The sequence below is a fragment of the Tenrec ecaudatus genome, chromosome 5 (assembly GCF_050624435.1).
Source record: "Tenrec ecaudatus isolate mTenEca1 chromosome 5, mTenEca1.hap1, whole genome shotgun sequence".
NCBI classification, from domain to species: domain Eukaryota; kingdom Metazoa; phylum Chordata; class Mammalia; order Afrosoricida; family Tenrecidae; genus Tenrec; species Tenrec ecaudatus.
Genome location: NC_134534.1, coordinates 169,333,905 through 169,346,187, shown reverse-complemented (window position 1 = coordinate 169,346,187; position 12,283 = coordinate 169,333,905). Strand labels below are relative to the sequence as shown.

The following is a 12,283-nucleotide window of genomic DNA, read 5'->3' as shown; positions in this document are numbered from 1 at the left end:
AGGGGTCGCCTAGCACCAGGGTCACCTGTGCTGCCACCGACCTTCCTCCCCAAGTGCCCTACTAGCCTTTTGAGCGACCACAGAATCACACAGTGACTGCCTCAAGTCCTCTTTTGCTTGGCCGGCGTCCTGACAGGCTCATTGAATTTCCATGAATTCCGTGTTCTCTTTGGAGAGGAGAGTCACTCCTCTTTAGCTGTTAGCGTCTCTACTGCTCCTACTAGGTTTCTACCACCCCAGTAAAATAAAGGCCAATCTCCAAAGCACATGGGGCATTAAAAAAAAAAATAAGAAGAAGTGTTGATTTAGAATGAAGGATTTCTAAGAGTTCAGTTCCCGTAGTTAATGGATTCTCTGCCTTGCCCCCCATCTAAAGCACAGTGGAGTTTCATTTCAACAACACTTCTATTTGACTGAGAAACCCCATGACAGCTCCATCCAAAGGGTCCCTCTGCCTCAGTCGCTCTGTCCCACCCCTTGTCGGCTGTCCTCCTGGCAGCCAGGCCTCTCGCATTGTCTTCCTTAATTAGGTCCCATATGGATTGTCTGTCTCCTAGAGAATGCCAGCTCCGGGAGGACTGCAGCCCTGTCTGTCTTGCTCATGCTGTGTCCCCCAAGCCTGTCTCAGTGCCTGGCACACAGTCAGTGATCAATAAGTCTGAGTGAGATAGTGGAATAAAGGAATGAATAAGTGGATGAAAGAGATATACGGCCCCAACCCAGGGCAGAACACATTTAAGAGACTGCTCCGAACCGAGATCTTGAAGGAAGGGCAGTTCCTTCCTTAGGTCAAGGAGTGGAGCCATGTGGACCTCCGGGCAGATACTGACCTCTGTCTCAGTGTTCTCAATGATGAGCAAGGGGCTGATGCGGTCTTCTCACCTTGTAGGAAAAGTCTGTGGGAAGAAATCCATCTCTTTGGAAAGTGTTTACACAGGGAAGACCCCACAGACTCAGCTGTTGCCCAGGCCATCTCCCTGAGGCTCCTGGGCATATTCCCTAACCTCCTGGAATCACAATTTCTAGATGTGGGAACGGTTTACTAATAACACAGCCCACAGTGGTGCAAGTGAAGGGGACTGACATGACATGTGGGACACAGGTCTCACAGAGGTCACAAGGAGCCTGGCCGTGTCCAGGATTTTGTTTGCTCATCTTTGGAGAATTTTGGCATTTTACAAAATGAAGACATGTCTCAACAGGTCTCTGTTTTACATGTTTATCTTAAAAAATTAGTATATATATATATATATATATATATATATATATATATATATATTCAATTAGCAATAATCGCGCCTCGGGTAAACCTCATTGGCTACAATATTGCCACTGCACAAAGCTAAAAAAATTAGTATTTTAAACACACATTATACAAACAACACACCACAACTATGCTAACAGCAAGATGCTTCCAAGATTTATTAATAAAGTATTGATTTAGTGTATTATAGACAGACCGGTGCCTGGCCGTGGGACTTGATTTTAAGTGATGATCTTATAATGCATCTCTGTTTGTAAAAGGTTCTAAACATGTGACCCTTTAAGCCTCATCCTCTGTGGTAGGACACGCAGGCCCAGAGTGGATGCTGTGAGAGGAGAGAACTTGTCACAGCTCTCTCAGGAGCAGGACCTCCTTCTAGCTCTTTCTTTTGCAAACAGCAAAGCCTCTGCCTGGGCTGGTGGCCGGGCAGGAAAGCTGCTCTGCTGAGTGGAGGGGAGCCAGGCCCCGCTTGGGTAGCATCACCATGGCAACGTTCTCCCGCTCCGTTCCTCACGGAGACCCGGGCATCTGTGGCCATGGTGACTGGTCCCACCATGGGCATATCTGCATAGCAACCAGAGAGGGTGCCACGCACAGACAGCCCACATCAGGAGAGCAGGTACACGGCGCTTTTATAAATCACAAAGGAGAAGATGGGAGCCTGGATGAGAGAATAGAAAAGCATGGGAACAAAAGGGGAAACCACAAGTAGCTAATAAATCTATGACAAGTACCCAACAATCGCCAGCGAGGATAGAAACGCAAACGCAGCTACAATAAGATACTTAAACATGCACACACACACGCGCGCACACGCACGCACGCACACACAGGACTCCAACCTATGCAATCGGCCAAAAAAAAAAAGGAAACAAAAAGATAAGGCTCAGTGTTGGGGGATGTGTAGGGAAATGAGGACTTTCATCCCCTGCTGGTGTGAGTGCACGTATCAGCCAGGGCAATTTGGCAATGCATAACAACCGTCTTTAAAATGCACATACCTTTGGAACGAATAATTCCAGTTCTAGTAATTTTTTTCCAAGCTAATAATTAGGTGAGTAAAGAGTCAGCTACAAGCGTGTTCCCTCTAGGGGTCATCGTGATAGCAAAAAGTGAGAAGCGACCAGTCTGGGGAAAAGAGAAGTGATTTAATCAAGCATGTTGCAAGCTCACAATGAATGTCAGGCAGCCATTAAACATATGATAGAAAACTCTAGTAGTCTAGAAAGCTACTGATGAGAATGCGTGTGAAATGGAAAAACACCGGAGCAGAAAGCAGGTGCTGGTTCACAGTCAGTGGGGGGAAGAGATTGTTACTCAGGGCTCTCTTCCCAATTCTCTCATCTCGGAGCACCCCCCTCCCAACCCCCGAGCCCAGGGGGAGACATCAGGAGCTGGAGAGCGCTTTCAGGAGTGTCTGCTCCTCTGAGAGTGGGTTTTGGATGTACATCAGGGGAGACAGCACAGGACCGAGCATGAAGGCACTCTGGAGCTGAGGTTAGACCCTGCCACTGCCACTATCCGCGTGGCTTGGGGACAGCCCTTCCTTGTTAGCGTGTCCATGTGTCAACAGGGTGAGGGACATGCTGCTGCTACACTGGTCACCTTGCCTAAGTCGGCTAGTCCCTGGTGGATCCAGGGGATTAGCCATGAAGGATCAAAACGGTCTTATTCTTAAAATTTTTTTCCTCAGTTTGGGGACACTGCGTGCATCAGAAAGTCAACAACAGAAGAGGGCATGCTGTACTCCGACATGCACTCATCTGGTAGGCATGGCTCTGCGACTGTGAATGAATATCCTTGGAAGAGGTGTCCTGTCACCAACGCCTGTTGTTTGTGTCACTGGTATCCAGCCACTTAGGAGTTTCATCTGCACAAGTTTAGCAGTTCCTCTGTTGTGGCTCATAGCCGGCTTATACTCCAAGAATTTCCTAGTTTTAACAGTGCTTTAAATTCGATATCACTGGCTACACTAACGATGTTATCAATACATAGTGGTCCTGTATTGGGCTGCTAACCACACGACCAGCATTTCAAAACCACCAACCTGCTCCACAGGGGAAGGATGAGACTTCACTCCTGTGAAGACTTGTGGGCTGAGATGAGAGACTCACTGGACAGTTCTACATTGTCCCTCAGGGTTGTTATGAATCAGCAAGGACTTGATGGCAATGCAAGTGATGCCCCAGGGGGATGATTGATATATATATTTTAAAACAAAATGACAGTGATGTTTCTAAGTTGAACCAGAGGTATATATCAGCCATACAGACGTGGATGGATTTGGGGAGTGCATGTGATTCTAGCCAGAATCTAAGAACAATTATTTCTTATGACATGGACCTGCGTGGTGCTCGGCCCCATGAAGATACCACTGAGGATATGGTGCTGTAGCAAAGTGTGGTGGAGGAACTAGCTGGGGCATCTGTTAGACAGGGTTCTCTAGGGGAACAAAACCAGAATGCTAATAATTTTATATGCATTTATAGATAGCTATATAGATAACAGAAGAAATAAACAGTTAATTAAGTTATAAAGCAGTACAAATGGCTCAGTGCAACTCACTCCCATGAGACAGCTAATAATACACTGGCAGTCCTTCAAGTCTTGAGGGCCGCTGGGTAGTCCTCTGTAGAGCAATTCAGGCTATCCAGGCACAGGCAGCAACCAGCAAGGCAGGTCACCAACAGTCAGCCAGATGACAGGGTCCGACAGTCCCCAGCTCAAGAGATGTAAATTCCAGTGGTGTGGCAAAGCAGGTCTTGAAGGAACCTCAAATTATAGTGACACAGTCCATGGATTAGGTGTCCCACAGGTAGTGTAGCTTGCAAATGGAGGCACAGAACAAGCAAGGCAGCCGCACACTGGTCCAATGATCAAAGAGCAAAAGACAAGAAAGGCGAGGCTTGCCGAGCCATTTACCTCTCCGCCCTTCAATTAATCCCACATGTGTTTATTGGCCAGATTGGCACCATAAACTACCTCAGTAGCCATCTTGAAGGCCTGTTTTCAAGTAAGCAGCCATCTTAGAGAGGTTTCAACTAAGGCCACATGGAAGACGCTCACAGTCTGTGTGATTCAAGGGTTGTACATAATAAAATCCAAAACTGAAGGAAGGAATGGTATCAGAGCTTCAACTGTGAATATACCGTTACAGAAGGCTGTGTATGACAGGGCGAGCCCACGATCCATTTGCAGGGTCCCCACATGTATTAAGCCTCTGGTGAATTCTCTCTGATGAGAACTGAGAGATGTGAATAGCACTGTTCTCAGACAGAGAGCTTTGTAAAGTCAGTTATGGCAGATGTAGTTGGGCCAAAATTTAGTACCTTATCATTTGATCTCCCCTTTGACCCATTTTTTTTCAGTTTTTTTAAAAATTTTAACAATTTATTAGGGGCTCATACAATTCTTATCACAGTTCATACATATACATACATCAATTGTATAAAGCACATCCATACATTCCCTGCCCCAATCATTCTCAAAGCATTTGCTATCCACTTAAGCCCCTTGCATCAGGTCCTCTTTTTTTTCCCTCTCTCCCCTTTCCCCCCTCCCTCATGTGCCCTTGGTAATTTATATCTCGTTATTTTGTCATATCTTGCCCTATCCAGAGTCTCCCTTCCCCCCTTCTCTGCTGTCCCTCTCCCAGGGAAGAGGTCACATGTGGATCCTTGTAATCAGTTCCCCCCTTCCAACCCACTCACCCTCCACTCTCCCAGCATCGCCCCTCACACCCTTGGTCCTGAAGGTATCATCCACCCTGGATTCCCTGTACCTCCAGCCCTCATATGTACCAGTGTACAGCCTCTGCCCTATCCAGTCCTGCAAGGTAGAATTCGGATCATGGTAGTTGGGGGGAGGAAGCATCCAGGATCTGGGGGAAAGCACCGGAGACACAGTGTGGGAATTGCACCTGACCTGATCCCACCACACCGAGGCAAATCACTGGGGGAGTGCAGCGGAACAGCAAGGGAATGGAGTGGCAAGGTCCCCTGGGAATGCTGAAAGTGAACTTTGGGGCCAGGGCGTGGTGCCCCAACAGACTGGACTGGAAAACGCTCCTAAGGGCCAGCAAATGATCCCTGAACTAACTACAAGCTTTTCTCTTGTGAACTGTTTTGTTCTGTTCTTTGTCAGTGGTTTGTTTTTGTTGTTTTGTTGTCTGGTTGTATACTGTTGCTTTGTTTTCCTCTGTCTTGTTTTCGTGCATGTTAGTGACTCCACAGGTCTGTCTGAATAGGACAGGCTGGATGAACTATCTGGAGGAAAAACAACGGGACCGACAGTTCCGGGAGGACTTGGGGTGGGGGTGGGGGTAAGGAAGTGGTGTTAACAAACCCAGGGACAAGGGAAAAACATGGGACCCCAAATGGTAGAGAAGGGGGGTGGCAGGCCTGGTGGGAAATGATCAAGGGTAAGGTTGCTTAGAGAAGAGGTATACTCTAGCCCATGTGGCAATGAAGCATGGTAGTAGGGCAGGAGGAAAGTCAAGGGAGATGGAGGAAAGAGCTAGGAGTCAAAGGGCATTCATGGAGGTCTAGACAAAGACATGTACATGCAAATATATATAGGAAGATGGGGAAATAGATCTATGTGTCCTTTGACCCATTTTTAAACTGTTGCAATTCTTAAAAACGTGATGGGGGAATACACTTGGATTCAGCCCCTGGTGAGTCCCCTCTGACCGTGGACCAGGGATGTGAGTAGCCAGGCTATCATGCAGAACACATTGGAGAGTTGGGTTGTTTCCATTGCAGTCAGGTGGAAATTTAGGGCCTATCATTCGATCTCCTTTATGATCCATTTAAATTTGTTCTAGCATTTTTTCATGTTTGTTTATTTAGCTATTTTAGAAAATTTTTTCAATGAATTACAATGAATTAATCTTATCCCGAAATATTCATTCTTATATGAATATTTCTGGTGTTCATCCCCAAGAAGAAGGGGATTATGCGTCCATCATTGCAATCGGTTCCCCCTTCCTCCCCTCCTCCCCTCATTTTCCCCCTACCCTCCTGGTCTCTCTACTCTCATTTCTATTCCTGAAGGGTTTATCTGATCTGGATTCTGTGTGTTGTGAGCCCTTATCTGTACCAGTGGACATGCTGTGGTCTAGCCAGAACTGAGAGGCAGCACTGGGGTCATGATAGTGGGGATGTGTGTGTGAGGAAACCTCAAAGAACCAGAGGAGTATTGTGTGTTTCATTGGGACAATCCTGCACCCTGGTTGACTTATCCCATTTGTGAAGTCCAATTGTCTACAGATGGATTTTGGGTCTCTGCTCCAATCCCCCCTTGATCTCAACAATATGTTTTCTTGTTGTTGTTTTGGGTCTTCTGGTGCCTGTTACCGGGTCCTCTTGACACCTCATGGTCGCACAGGCTGGTGTGCTTTTTCCATGTGGGCTTATTGCTTCTCTGCTAGTTGGCTGCTTGTTTAACTTCAGGCCTTTAGACCCCAGATGCTATATCTTTTGATAGCTAGGCCACCATCCACTTTCTTTACCACATTTGGTTATGTACCTATTTTGTCTTCAATGATTGTTCCAGGAGGGTGAGCATCACAGAATGCCAGGTTGTTAGAAAAAAGTGTTCTTGTGTTGAGGGAGGGCTTGAGCAGAGGCCCAAATTCTGTCCATTTCCTCAATGTATTGCCATATAAATATATGTACATAGGTCAATACCTCTGTTTTTATGAATGAATATATTTACAGAAGTGCACACCTATGTTTATACCTCTATCCATAGCTTTGCTTCCTAGATCTTTCCTCTGTTTCCTTTTACCTTCCTCCTGCCCCACCATCATGCTCGCCCTTCTTCTGCCTCTTAGTAATTCCTCTCAGCTAGCTTGCTGTTGCTCCACCACCACCAAGATCTCTATGTCCTCCATGTTGTTGCTTTTAATTCCCTAGTTCTTCCCTTGTCTATGGTGTTGTTTACTCACCTTCTTTCCCCATCTCTTCCTCCCCCCAAGCCCCTCTGGAACCATTGGTCCCATTGCTTTCTCCTTGCTTCTCATGCCTATCTTATATTGGTAAGCAAAACAATGATAACAGACACAAGACAAACAGAAAACAAAAGATTAAATAAAAAGAGAAAAGAAACAACACTAGCAAAAAAACCCCCAAACAAACAAAAAAGCATACATAATTCCAGGTCTGTCACTCACCTTTATGACTATCTCCCCACCAGTCCTGGGGGTTCCGGGAACTGCCCCTCCTAGCCTGAAATCTATTTTGGGGGCTCCTCAGGGGTTTTGTGGCTTTGCTTTGATCCGGTTGCTGATCTGTTATGTTCCCTTGTTTCATCCCACTGTGGGTGTGGTTATACCAGAGTCACTCCTCGCAGTGTGTCCCTAGTATTGTCCTGGGTCACAGTATGCTCCAACAAGGGGACATCATTCACCAGCTGTTGTCTGCCCTACAGCCCTCTCTGTGCTTTAGCAGCTCCGTGCAGGGACGTCACCCTCGGGGCTCAGTGTGTCAGTATGGGGTCTAGTCCCAAGCCCTCTCTTTTTCCTTCTTGGTTTGCTTCTGTAGGGGCATGGCAGGGGGGCCCCACTCCCCAACCTGCAGGTTTAGCGTTGCCCTTGGTAGCACATACTTCTGGGGAGAGGGGGAGGGCCAGTTTGGCTCTGGTTGGGGCCTGCCCTGTAGACCTCTCTGTTTGTGAATTGCTCCATGTGGTTAGGTTGCCCTCAAGGTTTGGCGTGCTGTGATGGGGTCTGCACTCACACTCCCATTTCTGTGGAGACATCAACGATACCCTCCCCCTGGGTGGATTAGTGCCCTGATCCCCCAGTGCCATCATCTCCCTCTCTTTCCCCCCCTCCCTTTTCTCTCCCTACCCCCTTTCCCCTTCTTTGTGTTGGAATGACATGTACATCCTTGCATTTGGCCTGTCCCTCAACCCATATAGTGTGAGATAAGTGGTTTCTCTTCTATACCTGCTGTGTTGATTATACTGACCTCCGGGGACTCATGTTGCACTTGTCCTTTTGTGATTGGCTAACTTCGCTTAGCATAATTTCCGTCAACTCTTCCCATGGGACAATGAGATCACCAGTGCTTTTTAGTGATGTAGAGTACTCCAGTGTGTGTATGTGTCAGAGTTTTCTAATCCACTCATCTATCGATGGAATTTAGGTCATTTCCAATTCTTTGTGATTGTGAATTGCACTGCAATGAACATTGAAGCGCAGATGGCTGGTCTTGGTCTATTTCTTACCTCTTCTGGGTATATGCCCAGTAGAGGGATTGCTGAATTACAAGGTAACTCAAGTTCCGTTTGCTTTAAATATGGCCAGATGGCTTTCCACAGTGGCTGTATGTATTTGTATGACCATCTGCAGTGGAGGAGAGCTCCTATCTCACCACACCCCTCCAACATTTGTTGGTCTCTGATTTTCTGATTTGGGCTAGCCTCAAGGATGCTAGGTGGTATCTCATGGTTGTTTTAATTTGCATTTCTCTGATGGCTAACGGTAGGGAGCATTTTCTCATAAGTTTATTGAGTCTCCTCCCTAGGGAAACTTCTGTTCAGGTCTTTTGTCCACTTCCTCAGGGAGTTAACTGTTTTCTTCTTTTTGTAGGCTAGGAGGGTTTTTGTAGATTTTAGTAATAAGCCCTTTGTCTGTTGTGTCATTGCTAAAAGTCCTCTCCCAGTCTGTGGGTCCTCTTGTTATTCTTTTGGTGAAGTCTTCCGATGCACACAGGTGTTTGATCCTTAGTATATCCCATTTGTCAATTTCAGCTTCATCTCTGTGTGTATCCTTCCCTATTACAGTTAGCCTATGTATTCCCTTCACCAGAGTTCTTAGGTTTGTCCTGATTCCTTCATTGATGGTTCTGATAGTTTGGAGTTTTACTTCCAGATCTGTGATTCACCTTGAGTTTGTTCTTGTGCATGGGATGAGGTCTTATTTCATTTTCTACAGGTGGATATCCATTGTTTTCAGCACCACTTGTTAAAGAGGGTCCCCCCCTCCCACTTGATGCTTTTTGGGCTTTTGTAGTAGATCATTTGTCGATATGCTGATGGTTTTATTTCTGGGTTTTCTATTCTTTTCCATTGGTCTGAGTAGCTGTCATTATTCCAGTACCACAATATTTTGATCAGTGACTGTGTAGTAGATGTTAAAATCAGATAAGGCGAGACTTCTGATTTTGTCCTTCTTCCTGAGGAGCTGTCTGCTAATTCTGGGCTTCTTCTCTCTCCATATGAAATTGGTGGTCAGTTTTTCCAATTCTTTGAAGAAGGTTGTTGTTATTTGAATTGAGACAGTGTTAAACTTTTATAGTACCTTGGGTAAGATTGACATCTTTACCATACTGAGTCTTCTGATTCACAAGCATAAGATCTTTTTGCATTTGTGGAGGTTGCTTTTGGTTTTCTGTAGTAGGGTTCTGTAATTTTACTTGCACAAGTCTTTGTTGTTGTTAGTTATATCCCTAGGTATTTCAGTTTGTTGTTGGCTATCACGATGAGTGCTGCCTTCTTGATCTCCTCTTCTGTTATCTTGTCTGATGTATCTAGCAAACCAATAGACTTCTGTTTGTTGATCTTATATCTGGGCACTGTTGCTGCCAATACTCCTTTTGCAGAGCTTTGGGAGTTTTAATGTATAGAATCATGTCGTCTTCAAATAGTGATAGTTTCACCTCCTCCTCTCCCAGACAGATGTCTTTACTGTCCTTTTGCTGCCTTATGTTGTTAATTAGGACCTCCAGTATGATGTTGAAAAGAAATGGGGATAAGGGGCATCCTTGTCTGGTCCCCTTTTTCAGTGGGATTGATTTTGTCTTTTCTCCATTGACTATGATGTTGGCTATTGGCTTTTCGTAAGTAGCCTGTACTAACTTGCGGAATTCCCCTTCCACTCCTATCTTCTTGAGTGCCTTAATTAGGAATGGGTATTGGATGTTGTCGAAGACTTTTTCAGCATCTATTGATATCATCATGTGATTCTTATCCAATTTCTTAGTGTGGTTGTTCTAGTTTTTAATGTTTTCTACTTTATTTTTGATTGAGTTTTTTGTCTGTTTTAATATGTTATTGTTGTTTGTTTTTGTTTTTGATTGCATTTTTTCTGTACATGAAATCCAGTACAGGTAAATCTATATAGAGACAGGAACTACATTAATGTTCCTTGGGGGTGTGGCAGGGAAAAGCTTGGGGGGAAATGAGGAGTTAATAATGATGAATAAAAGATTGAAGAAAATGTTCTAAAATGGATTGTGGTGACAAGAGAACTATTCTTGATGTGATTGAACTACTGAGTTATGTGATATGTGAATTCGATGCCAATAAAAACATTGAAGAAGAAGAAAAAAGCACAGGGAATGTTGATGACGAGCTACTCCATGGGGTGCAGACAGAAAGATTACTTTAGAGGAACCTGACCGTCTTCTCTGTGCAGAAGTCTGGCTTTCTAAGGACAGTTCGAGAAACACAAAACGAACCAGGAGAGACCCATGAAGGATGTCACATTTACCTCAAAGGAAACTAATCACATGAGAGAGCCTTGTGCACTTCTGCTTGACTGTGGCTTGTACACAAAGACACTCCACAAGCATGCACAGCATACACAGTAACGATCACAGCTTGATTACATTTTCAAATCCTCAGAAGATTGAAAGGAGTGAGAAACCTGGTGTAAATAAAGAGGGCGAGAAACTCCCAGAGCACTCACTTTATTCAGGTAAGAGAAATTACAGAGAAAATGATCTCTGTAGAATTTATGGACTGTGTTCAATATGGTATCCAGAGAAGATACATATATGACACAGTTCATAGGGAGGAGAAATATTACAGACAGGGAATGGGGGCAAGTTCAGAACCACAGTTTATTCCTCGGTGAACATGACAGATAGGGAAATGCCATTCAGAGAAATTCTTTCCATGCAGTCACATGGAAAATCTGTGCTGCTTAAAATTTTCTCCTCATGGTGAGTGCTCTGTCTACTTTTCCAGCTCCTGCCAGCTCTTAGCTGGCCTTTCTATATCTTTGTGAAGCTCTTGTATCTACTTTCTGCTCTTGTTTTATAGTAACATCCAGGATCTGTATTCTATTGCTCAGGAGCAATTCCGCCCCCCCCCCAAGTGGGCTCACAAAGAGGTGAATCCAAGACTAGCTGCGATCAGTGTGAGTATTTTCTCTTTTGGCTCCTCCATAGGTGGCTCACCTGTGCAGTTGCTTGCAGTCTGCCCCTGTGCAGAATCTCTCTCCTCTTCATCTGGTTACCTGGTTTGTTCCAAATAAGAGTGCTATTTATTGATTTTCAGAAATAATCTGAGTACAGGAAGATAATGCATTTTACCCCTTCACTACAAAAGATTTTGTTCTTCGATTTAAGGATTTTAGTTCTTACACACACATATGCATCGACTGTCAGATCTTCCTGGTGTCTGCAGCCATGAACATCTTCTCTTTGCTTGCACATTCCTGTTGAGAGTTTGCTGGGTTTATATATATATACACAAATCATTTATATATATATATATCATTTTATTGGGGCTCATCTCTCATCACAATCCATACATACATCCATTGTGTCAAGCACATTGTACAATTGTTGCCATCATCATTTTCTTTTTTTTAAGTCATTTTATTAGGGGCTCATACAACTCTTATCACAATCCATACATACATCAATTGTGTAAAGCACATCTGTACAGTCATTGCCCTCATCATTCTCAAAACATTTGCTTTTCACTTAATCCCCTGGCATTAGGTCCTCATTTTTCCCTCTCCCTCCCCACTCCCCACTCCCTCATGAGCCCTTGATAATTTATAAATTATTATTTTGTCATATTGCCCTGTCTGATGTATCCTCTCACCCACTTTTCTGTTGTCCATCCCCCAGGGAGGAGGTCACCTGTAGATCCTTGTAATCGGTACCCTCTTTCTAACCCACTCTCCCAGTATCGCCCCTCACACTGCTGGTCCTGAAGGGATCATCCGCCCTGGATCGCCATCATCATTTTCTTGCTACTTGAGCCTTTGGTATCAGC

At 44.8% G+C, this 12,283-nt stretch overlaps 1 pseudogene; it reads right to left on the bottom strand.

Annotated features, from left to right (window-relative positions):
- Nucleotides 1-1,212: 1,212 nt before the first annotated feature.
- Nucleotides 1,213-1,344, bottom strand: LOC142449439 (U4 spliceosomal RNA; annotated as a pseudogene).
- Nucleotides 1,345-12,283: the final 10,939 nt, after the last annotated feature.